Here is a 12,403-nt window from a genome sequence, read left to right on the forward strand (position 1 = left end):
TTTGACTAAGCGCATGCTGAAGTAACTGACTCCGGGGTTCTTTTCCCAGGTCAGGTACAAACACGTACAGACCAGTGGGCTTTCTTTTCTTGGGGTAAAACGGCCGGAGCGTGACTTGAGTCAAGGTTATGAATTTGTAGAGCTGTTATTATCATGGCATGAAGTTCATTAAAATTTGTTCTTTAACATCATTTGAAATAAATGAGTGTTTTACTTTGTGGGTACATCTTTGTTGAGAAGCTAGCAGTCGCTCATCTGGTAGATTGATTCTCGAGTTTTATGAATCTCAGAGGTTCGGTTTCGCATTCACAATAACCACCACTGCTGTGTATGCTGAGCTAGATGAATCTATAGTAGACCCTTATATTATTTTGAGATTCACTTTAATATTATTCTTTCCTCCACGCCCAAAAAGTGTCTTTCGTGGGACCTTCCGTCTAACATTTCGCATGCCCCTCGCAACCCATCCTCAGTTTGAAAGCGTGAAGAGTGGAGAAATTAATGGAAGCTTATGCAGTATTCGCCAGCCTCTTGTCACTTCCTCTCTCTGGAGTCCAAACATTCTCAGTTTTAATTACTCACTGAATTGATACGTGTCGGCATATAACTTAATAATAACTATTCGAAATGAAGTAAGTAACTTTGTGCTGCTGGAACAAACGATCTTGAACCTCAATACTTTCAATTATAATATGAATCTCGTGGATAATTAGATAGTAGGTTCTGGAATGTTCGATTGATTTATAGACGCGGCGTAGAATGCCACGTTTAGCAGTGAAAGTCGTCATTTCTTAATTCTGCGAAGGGAGGTAAGCTAATTTAATTCGTTGGTCAGTGGAGCTTGACTTAGATACCCCTAAGTCCTAATTCCTGTAAGGTTTCCAATACTCCTTTGTTCTTACGCTCTTCTTTGTGCTGCGGGTATATTTTCATGAACAAAGAGGGCGTGTGGTTTTCAACAGAATGCTGCAGGGTTGACTGGTTGACTGACCGCGGCATGAAGGGGGGGGGGGGGGGGGGGGGGGTTATGTGGAAACAAAAAAAAAAAAACCCTTAGGTATTTCCAGTAGAGAGTTAGATGGTAACCTCATAGAAAATTAGGGGTATCTAAGTTATTGAAAACATGGCTCAACGAATATGTTGGAAAGACGTTTTATAAACCAACTCCATGGGTCAGAATTCTCCTCGAGAAAATACGATAGTGGATCTGCTAGTATACGAGTACCCCTTTTAAAATGAATTTGGAATGTTCATTACCGCATTCACAAGAGGTCGCTTCTGGACCGTATTCAAAGCCACTACATGCTTTCGGGGCCTGCTTATTTAAGATTTGTTTTAATATTATTCTCGTGTGTGCACCCATGTCTCCTGAGAGTTCTTTTAAGTTTTCCAACGAAAGTATTTTTGTGCATCCTTCATATCTCCGTTCGTCCTGCATAATCTTCCTGTTTTATCCTCTTCTCTTTTAAACAACAATAAACATAAGTAAAACATAATTTTACTATATGTCAACTGTAATTTTTGTTGTACGGTAAAATCATGTTTTATTTTTTTATGTTTCTGCATAGGAAACGGATGATGACAATTCTGCTTTCAGAGTTTTAACTCCCCGTTATGGTTACGATGTGAAGTGTCACAACGGTGCGTTGTCACCCCATTATACAGACCTAATGTAAATGGCTGTGCAATGTTAGTTCTATGTTAACCTGGATTCAGTATGTATTTTTGCACTACCTTGTGAGTACTGTGCATGGGATGCAGTACAGTTCTCCAATGTGTGATGCAACAGTACTGCTATAAGATCAGTATATTATTATAAATCCTGAACGTGGTCTAGGTCACTGTCCACACCACTTAAATCAGAGACCCCAATCAGCCATCTACAGAATTTATGCAATAAAATTAATCTAATTAATCTCATTTAAATATACAAAAAGTGCTGTTTAAATGTTTGTTAATTTTACGTTTTAATTTCATAATCTGTAGAACTTTATAGAATTATTATGATTCATTTCAGGTATGGAATATCATCTGATACACCGATATTGTGTCGAGACTTCCAGAAACGATAGAAATGCGTGAAGGCATCATCGCTCTTGAGATTATCGTGGTAAGTTCTATCCGTGTTAGTTCCCGTAATCGTGCAAGATGTTTTAATCGCGGGCATTTGAGAACGAAGTCGTGAGGAGAGTATTAGGATCAAAGAGAAAGGATATATCAGCATGGAGAAAATTACATATTGACTAGCTTCATGACAATAGCAACAGTCATAATAACGAATACGTAGCGTACGTCGTTTATGCAGGTACAAACGATGTCAGTAAAGTGTAGAGTAAGTGGAAACATTCGAAATTACTGTAAGTAATCTCTATTACACTGTATGCAAACGAGGTGTCGATAACGGCTGTTCTGAGAATGACATATTTGTTGTGAAAATCTGTAATGCGTAATATGTCAACTAATCCTTGGAGTGTGCTAAATCTTTCTACGTAGTCCTCATTCCTACATAAAATCACTTTTTAAATAGAGAAACTTAATAATATTAATCTAATAGTTTATATTATCACTGATAAATGCCAGCAGGACTAATTCCTTTGGCCTCTGATATGGCAGCACGATCATTTCGGCTGAAAGCCGGACGGACAAGACGTGGCCATAAGGCGTTCTGCGGTTTCGTTAAGGAGTAGAGAACACCCAAAAAAAGAAAAGCAGCATCGGCCGAGGAGATGACAAATCGGACGCTGTAAAGTCTCACTAGTTCACTAATACCGCACTTATATGAACTCATGTCGTGTGTCGTCTGAGAAACTGCTCTGGACACCCCTTTTACGACCATGTCCCCGAGCACTGTTGAGGTTTATTCTGGTTTATATGTATTTTGTTTATCACTGCTATTTCCTCCAGGCTTTTTCCATTGTAATATATTGTGTATAGTGTGCATCCCCTGCAGTCGTGACTCCTGACTTCGGGCCAGGTTACGGTTTCAGAAACAGAAAGTCTGTTTGCAGCGTTACTATGTTCTACTGCTTTTTGCATTTTATTGTATAGGCTTCACTGCTTTTTAAAATTGATTTTACGTACCTGTTTTTACTTGAAGAATAACGTTAGGAAGTGTGAATTAATTAAATATAAATAAAATGCGTATTTCTAAAACGGAGGTTGTGTACAGTTCGAAAGGAAAAATACTGCATGTAGTTGAAACAACAATGCATTCAAAATTTTTGTTGGGATATATGGGAGATCGAAACGAGGTTGGGAACGAAATATTAAAATGGAAATAAAGCAAACGAGATATATGGATTGGATTAAGTTAGCTCGAAAGATCGTCCGTTGGCGGGCTTTTGTGACCACGGGTTTTACGAAAGGCAGGAAATATCTTAACTAGGTGAACGACTATCAGTTGTTCAAGGATTGTGCTCCATGGTGTTAGTTGCTTGTTAGAACCAAGCAATATCAGTGTGCCTTAAAGAGGGTTGATGTTGTTAAGTGTGATGACAATAGAGAAACAGGAAGATATTCTTGTTAAATCTACCTCCTACTAATGTAACGTAACATCAGTGTAGAGGGAGGCAGGATATATCCACTCCTTACCAATTGAGTGCAGTCAGTAGGGTTTTGGTTGGCTTGAGACACTGATTCTACATGGCCACACATGTAATACATGACGTCTATGCCCACCACGCTGAACTGTGTGGAAAAGATACAGCTACATCTTCAGCATTTGTGTATCAGGTGGACAGCTTGTGGTATACTAGAAACTTTTTTTCGTCTTTTGAGGTAATTTTATTGATGTCAGCCCCAACTAATTGACGTTCTGCGCATAGAACAACTTAATGATGTTGATGATAATAATAATAATAATACTAAGCTTATTTGACGTCAGAATTTGTTTGCAAAAAATGTAGGCCTAATACAATATACTATCATGAGAGTTCAATTTGGATATTTCTTGTTCATATCACATCAAAGCATGAATTTTGTTATCAAAGGCAAATGCTTTACCCTCCGGATGACCTCGCATTAGAAACTGAGTTGGAACGATTCGAAAGCAACATTACAAATACTGTGACTGACGGGATCCTCTGCAATTGCAGCATTTGCAGACTGCACAAATCACACAATCAATCTCGTATTATTTGGTTTAGGAAATGTGTATTGTGTTTCCACACGTAAAATTGCTCGTGTATCTGCAGGCTATATTTTATGGGTATACGTTTTTGCTGTTTTAATTCCGAAATCTGTTTACGATAGTGTAAAGCTGAACAATTTATATTTTCTTTTTGTTTTCATTGTTCTAATATCCTTATCCACATTACGGAGGAGATTCCTCTTTCATATCGTCCCAGATCGGATTATGTATGTACTGTTTGTACCAAGCTTGGATATACGAGCTCGATTACTGGGTGTTTGTATCTGAGGTTAGCTGTATTGGATTTAGTTAGAATTGTTTTTGCACGTATTGAAATCGGTTCTATTTGAATTTCATCGAGTGGTGTCTATAACGTGGCTTGTGCTGTTGCGTGAGGGTTTCCTGCCAATTGTGTGTTCCATAAAACAATACTAAAGCCACATGCAGCACACACGACGAAAAAATACACTCTCTCATTTCGTATTCTCAGTCCCTTTACTGGTTAAATGTTTCTTTACGACCTATCAGTGACTACGAAGGGATGGCCTACTGAAATGTTACGTTGAACAGTGATGTGGGCTAGTCAGTGGAGCTCTGTGCGTCCTACTCGCAGGAGTTTTAATCTCACCGAACGTCGTTTATCTTCTGCCTGATCAGTTATGCTCGAATTCATCGCATAACAACACCTCTTGAGGATTTCAAATTTTATAAAACATTGAAGGAGGGAATATGAACAGAGGGAGAAAAATAAATGAATACGGAATCAGGGAAGAAAAGTGAAGAATGGAAGATGGAAGATGAAGTAAAAATTTAAAACATAACTAAGTAACAAAATCAAACTAAAGTTTTTGCACAAATTGCAGTTTCTGTTAAATTGGGACACAGTAACAGACACTTTGCATGAAAATAAACCTAAGTTTCTGTGCGCAGAAGTGACCGGGTGGGGGAGTCCTTAGCCAGCCTCGCAACCACATGAAATCCTCCGTGATTGTAACGAGCCGGACAAGTGGGCATGAAAGCGCATAGAGAAACCGCGATTTGACGTCGCTAACGCCTTTCGTTTAGACCAAATCCTGGCTACTGGCCCTAACTTACTACTCAGTGCGTACATTTCCCTACTTGTTTTTGTTCTTTACTCCTCTCTTTTGCCTTTTGCTGAATGTCACTCCTCCAAATAGTTCAGGTATTGTATCTCAAAATAGACTGCACTCCCCTCCCCACTACTGAAACATCCTCGGTTTGTGACATGAAAAGGATCCGGAGTACCGATGGCGGGACAGTTATCTCCATTGCATTGGGATTAGATGGAGTTCAGAGATGTCCGATCGGACTGTAAAAAGTCGTGAAAGAACGCGGGGTGATGCGTGTTATCTGCTGACTCCTCTGAAGGGAGCTAAAAGTTGACCAAACAAGATTGACAGAGGACACGACTGAATATCGTGATCATCCAAGTGCGAGGACTTCGACGTGTACGTTGAACAGACAGAACTAAAGGCATTCTTTTTCTTATTATTATTTTCGTTGCATTTTTACCCCTTTTAGTCGTGTTTCCTTTGACGGCGGTCGAAGTGGTTTATTCAGTGACAAAAGAATTCCCCTTTTTTAATGTTCACCGTGAACCCATGGTGATGAATCCAGTTCACCTCGATGCATTGATGTGACTCTAATCAGGATCATCTGCTTACCTGGTTTAAAGTATTACATCACATCATTTTTATTAAGTGCTTCAATATCACAAACATTTGAACGTGTGATACACGTAGACAATTCTTTCAAACTCCTCTTGACAGTGATATTTGAAGCTGGAAGGTCGTCGAAATATTGAAAAATTCGGTTAGTACACAAACAATGCGTCTCCATTTCAGTGATCAATTGATTAATGCTTTTGGGGAACTAATCGCTGTTTACTCTGCAGTAACAGAAAACCCGTAAATACAGTGAGTTACAAAATGCAGATGGATGATACAGAGGCGAGTAGAGGACGCTGAGTTTAGGCCTATAGAGTTAAATGCCACGTGTTTATTTTGCGCTATTAACTAATTCACAACTAAAGAGAAGTTTATACGTTCTGAAGCTATTTGATGAACCTGCTTAAGCTGAGGAAGTAATATGGCGGCAAATTAAGGTTAATAACATTATCGTCAATGCTTACCTCGCCCTAGTTACCGCCTCTGACTAGTGGGAAGAATTAGTGTTATTCTTATATTCTGTCAAGAATTTTGAGATTACAAATATATTTTATATAAAAATGCAATTAACTTAAGGCATGGACAGATTTGAATCAAAATAAATGCCCATTAATTTGTTAAAGGCAAAACTACTGCTACTCACACTGATGTGACTGGGTTTTCCACAAATTTACTTAGATTTCACTTTGCTGACCGAACCGTCCCGACGTTAAGACGTAAGAACTGTGTACCTATACATGTAATTTACTTATTTTTCCTCAGTACACCGTCGTGATATCATATTAAACTGTTTACATTTTTTAAGTTGTGAAGTTCCCACGCTTCCGGGAATTAGAGTGTTTGTCTGTCGTGCCAGGACAGACTGACGGCAGTTATGCACCCAATTTTAGACTCTGTACCCATAACACTTATCTGAAACATGTAATAGCACTTATAATACTTCTGTAAGTTAATAACTTTGACCTCCTTATGTGGGCGTAATTATTGCACTTGAAATGCGTGTATGCCTACAGCATGTTGCGAGGTTATGAACTGTGGCTGTAACGGAAGCAAGACTTCTCAGACTAAATTTTTTACGGGAGAAAGATAAAGTAGTTTAATATAGGCCTGCTGCTGACTCACGTACATTAATATAAAAGCAGGCTCTTCGGATATCACGTGAAGTTTAATGAAACTCGATAAGTGTCAAAGCGAGGTATTATGAAGATTTAAAGTTTAGGAAGAAGGAATGTTATGAGGTTCAAGTGCCACATACTGTGATATGGTAGAACTAATGAAGAAAGATTATATACTAACAGTTTGAAGATTTCATCCATATAAGGGTCAGTGTGGAAACCAACAGATGGCTTGTGTAATAATATCACGAAACATGATGGACCCAAGCTGGGTGTGAAGCGTGTAGGGAGCATGGAAGTAAACCTCCATATATTCTGGACTTAGGCAACAGATAATATGAGGGGTCAGCTTCGCGATCCTGCCGTTTTTCCTCCAGTAAACGTCGGTCTGAATACTTGGGACAGGGGGTGGGTGGGTGGATTCCAGAGCCGATATAGACCTCGTAGCTAACATAAAAATGGATGTCCCTGCTGGAAATCTAACTCTAAATGGAAGAGAACGAGGATAATTTCACTAAAATGTTACGAGGCATGGCAGTTAGTTACTCAAGGCACTTTCATTACGGAAGAATCCACCACCTATTCAACCGAAGGGCTGGGCCGGGGGTTGTGTTGCGACGGTGGATCTAAAACTGTTCTACTAGAGTTCTTGGAATGTTACCTATTACCGTAAGCGGCTTATTCTGGGTAATGTTTTCATTTTCAAATCAGCGCCGTTCCCAGTAGCAGTTTCATTAACTGTCGAAATTTAGAACGTCGCCATTTAACTTCCGAGTAACAGCGAAGCTCCCAGATCTCCACGCCCCGAGTCCGTATAGGCGATGTTTCACCTGAGTAGGTTGTTTGCGTGCAGTGTTTTTACAACTGAATTCTCCAGGGAGTTTTTCCTTAGGTAGCAAAATATCATGCTTATAATTTTTAATGGTGTATTTGTATTCTCCCAGATCCTGGTGATTCTATATGAAATTACATAAAGAATTTCTGCTCTGAGGTTTTAGTGGCGGTATACAGAGGGGCGCTGTATCGGGATTTGTCGGTGTACCCTGGTGTGTCTTTAGCGCATGTGCAGTGTGATGTACGCATAGACGTAAAGAGTGGTTCTGCTACAATACACAGGAAGGAGCATTGAGTTGGGTCTTGTTCTACCTGGTAAGGCAGGTGGCATTTCTTGGTGACGCAACAAAGAGAGAAGGTTCCTCACTTTCATATTTAACGCGTTGTGTAGGTACTACACAAAAGCCTGAGTTTTTATTGGCTCTGAACGCCTTGTTCTGCTTTATCTCTGCCTCGTGTCGCGCGGCCGGTATATTCAGGGGCGGAATGGTCGCACGGATACGGAAAGATTTTCTTTGCGAAATCATTGTAGATTATGGGTTCTTGATGATAGTCCCGCGTTATTTGCCTATTCTGCGTGGTGTAAAACTCACAGTTAGGGGCGAAACAGACAACAAAGGAGCAGCTTCCTAACTTGCGATCATCAAATCAAGGACAGAGGACGAGGACTGTTGAACGCTTGGGTGTGATGAGAAATGCATTTAACGTGAAGGAAATACATAACTCGGAAGACCTAGGCGAAAATGGGAGAATTGTATAAAAACATCTTAAAGGAATGAAGCCTGGGAATTTGGAGTGGCTCAAAGAAATTGTCCAAATGACGGTCGTTTGTAATGTCAGCTATTTTTGTCGAATAGTTATGTGACTCGTTGGTTGTTTAACTATTTTATTTTCTTTCTTGTCTTCTTGTTCCTTGCAAGATGTAAGGCCGCTCTTCATGTCGTCGGCCGGCCAGTTCGCCACATGGGCTTCACCTGGAGGCTACTGACCCATTTATCCCCGTTGGCGGTCCTCAGACCCACTCATTACCAGGAGACATGGACCGTGAAGGCTATGCAACGTTGCCACTCACTCCCATTGCATTTCCAACACGGAAATGACAGTATCTGTCATCATGCATTTCCTGCATGTTATAGCAACGGGTAAATGTGTACAAACGTGTACAATTCTATTTTCGTTTCCGTATTTATAATGATATAAACACGTGCCCGTTATTACAGATGGGCGAGGATTAATTGAATTTCTAATTGTTTTTTTCCTCGAGTCTGTGGTTATACTGACCCATTCATGTGTATTCCGTGTTGTGTTTTATTATTCGATAATGACGCCACGGTGGGCTAGCGGTTAGAACACTGGCCTTGTAATCCTGGGGTCTCGGGTTCGATTCCCGGCGGTGCCCGAATTTATAACTTGTGTTGGGCAAGGCCGTGGTCTAGGCAACACGGAGTTTTCCTCCGGGGGCTTCCCCGGTTTCTCCGTGGCATCCCCACAATTACTCCATTCACACACAGAAGAAGGCAATGGCAAACCACTTCTGGATCATCTGCCAAGAACGTATATGAACAAGTCCCAGTCCGAGAAAAGGATGGAAGGATCCTGTTCATATGGACCTGTCGTCAGACAGAACACTAAATAATAAATAAAAAGGTGTAATGTAGTTCGATCAAGTAATAAAGTTATTTGAATATAGGCACTGTATGAAAATGTGACACGCTTTAGCGAGTCTACTCAAGGAACTGAATATGGAGGCTGTGTGTTCCTCCGAAACGTTGATATCTACCTACAAGTCCACACTGCGTTACAAATTACCTTCACTGCCGTCAGAACCTGAAACCACGTATAAGAATACAATATTCCTCTGATACAAGTTCGGTCCGCTACGCGGAAAAAGTATATAACTTTGTATTTGTATATATGTTTTGTACGGCACAAAATCCGATTGCATACCATTTCGTCTTTCGTCGTGACAACATTTTGGCACAATTATGGAAAGCTCTTTCCCTTAAATACGCGAAATTTGGCAAATTACAGTGTCAGCCACTTTTGTTTGTAATTGCCATTGTCACATGCAGTATTCTTTCTTCATGTCTTTTACATTCATCTTCCTGAGAATCAGTTTGGTTCCTATTGCGATATCGAGCGTAAATATTGGCAGTCCCTCTCACTATCTGTTTTCACATAGAATTCCCATATATTACGTAATCACAGATTTGGAAACCAAGAACTCTGTGAATGAAGACTTCTGTGGGTTTTTTCCCCCTAACATGAAGACACGTCACTTTCCACTTCACTTAATAATCCTTTCCGAAGTATGAGTTCTCGATCTATATTCTGCGTTGGAAATCTATACATGATGAATGACATAGGAGAGGTTGTCACATGAACGACTTACGTAACATGAAACATTCTTACGCCATTCCGTTCTTGTTGTGAACCGTCAGTGCGTGTGTTAAAACACTGGCATGGCTAAGTATCTGGTAATTGTTTGAAATGGACGAAACGGTGGAATGTAATTTTGTCACAGAAGGGGGCGTTAGCTATAAACATGCATGAGGAATAATGGAATGTTCAGCAGTTGGCTACCCTGGACGCGGAAGCGTTTTGTTGTTGTTGAATATCGATAGAACGAGCTGTACAAAGTTCTTCTATTCGTTGTCGTTTGTCTTTGGAATATAAGATTCAGTTTTCTACCTCCAGACTCTAGTTTTACACACCTTAATAATATGCCTCGCTAAACAATAGACCCAACGAAGGTTATATCGAATTGAATGTCGAGATGTGTAGATAAGAAAAATGCGTGAGTTGAAATTTCTTATCTGATAAGTTCATGGTGCAATGCTTTCTGACATTGCAGTAAAAGACAAGAAAACGAATGTTGGTTACAGTCTCATGTTTATGGTCATGTGCTCTTAATATAACAGCCAATATCCGTCATGGTTGACTGTGCGAGCCAAGTTCTGACGGTGGACACTCTGGTAGCAGCAAATGCAAACGAGTATATCGTGGCGCTTTGTGACATTATCCTGCTTCACAATGTAATGTAGGGTTGCCAACCTTTCAAGATCTATGGCTATATTCTTTCTTAATGACTCTCTGGCTTCCGGGTTACAACAGTGTATTGAAACTTAAAAACCGCCACGGTGGTCTAACGGTTAGAACGCTGGCCTTGTAATCCTGGAGTCTCTGGGTTCGATTCCCGGCGGTGCCCGAATTTATAACTTGTGTTGGGCAAGGCCGTGGTCTAGGCAACACGGAGTTTTCCTCCGGGGGCTTTCCCGGTTTCTCCGTGGCATCCCAACAATTACTCCATTCACACACAGAAGAAGGCAATGGCAAACCACTTCTGGATCATCTGCCAAGAACGTATATGAACAGGTCCCAGTCCGAGAAAAGGATGGAAGGATCCTGTTCATATGGACCTGTCGTCAGACAGAACACTAAATAATAATTGAAACTTTGCGGTATTTTATTACAAATGGTACTTATTAACACAGATTCACAAAGCACTCATTGACTGTCTTCTAAAACTTGTTCGACTTCTGATTTATATTAATTTCTCACTTAAAATTAAATATTTAATCCAGGCCATAGCTAATTTTATTGTATATTTTGATACAACAATAAAAATGCTGCCCACGAGTCGTGGGTCGATAACTCCTTACATAAAGACTCACTGAAGTAATTGATTCAGCATGTCCTCAGTGTTGAATAATATTATATAATCTCGACACAACCTGTCACACCAAAGATCACGTTGGAGTTGTCTGAAGATGTAAAACAAAGATATAGAATGCCTATTTCATTAAGCACTACGCCTCTACGTGCTTGTTATTTATAGTGCAAAGGCGTAGTTGACACTGCAAGTGGCTTGTTCGAGCCGGTTTAGATATGGACCACCTCATGTAAAGCTGCTAGGGTGTACTGCAGCTGTACAACAGGTTTTAGACCTTTGGCTGCAGCAGCGTTACTGACCTTACCAAATTATTCTATGGTCTGTGTCTTGAGATCCTGCGGGCATAGGCTACTCTTTGTCTCTGAGTGTCAACACATAACAGAACTCTGTTTACGTGTACTCTGACTCCTGCTTCGTGTTTTGAAGACCCCAGTTTCGATTTGGTAAACAATATGTCACTATTTTCGATGAATCTCTTTATTGGCTTGTACCACGCCGAAACAAAAGTTCACCTAACACGTCCGAAATCATTTTTATATGAAAGTGATTCAGACAGAAAAACATGTACAAGATGGTACTGGAAAGAATTTGAGGAAAGGCAATAAGTATACTCTCTAATTCCTTTATTAGAGTGCTTGCCAACAGCAAAAATTTCTCTGGGTTGTGAAGCCGTGTGTCTGTATTACAGGCGAACACTATTCGATGTATACAATGAACAGCACAATAAGAAATCTAAACAAGAAGAATAAACAAAGCAAAAACATTCCAGTTCAGGGAAATTGTCCTCATGGGAGACAGCGTTTTTGTAAAATTTCCAAAAAAAAATATGTATATGCCATGTGCTGTTCGTAACAACTGTGGAGCTGACAGCTGAAGTTAGTTGTGTCCGGTATGAAGATGTTACCTCAGACTCAGAGGAGAGAGAAGAAAATATTTCCGCTGCTGTTTATCGCATATAGTGACG

The 12,403-nt window shown here is 40.1% G+C and overlaps 1 protein-coding gene across 5 annotated transcripts in view; it reads left to right on the forward strand.

Annotated features, from left to right (window-relative positions):
• The window catches only part of kug (FAT atypical cadherin kugelei), a 488,225-nt gene that overhangs the window by 177,659 nt on the left and 298,163 nt on the right, over window positions 1–12,403 (forward strand). Inside the window, exon 2 of one of the 5 annotated variants that reach the window (XM_087353699.1) lies at window positions 2,018–2,110. The exons of the other annotated variants lie outside the window; for them this stretch is intronic. The gene's annotated coding sequence lies outside the window, so the exon portion shown is untranslated. The remainder of the gene's footprint in view (window positions 1–2,017; window positions 2,111–12,403) is intronic. 5 annotated transcript variants of the gene reach the window in all.

Source organism: Zootermopsis nevadensis, unplaced genomic scaffold (genome assembly GCF_977971745.1).
Source record: "Zootermopsis nevadensis isolate Lab colony 2312 unplaced genomic scaffold, Znev_1.0 Znev_ptg000022l, whole genome shotgun sequence".
In the NCBI taxonomy this organism is placed as follows: domain Eukaryota; kingdom Metazoa; phylum Arthropoda; class Insecta; order Blattodea; family Termopsidae; genus Zootermopsis; species Zootermopsis nevadensis.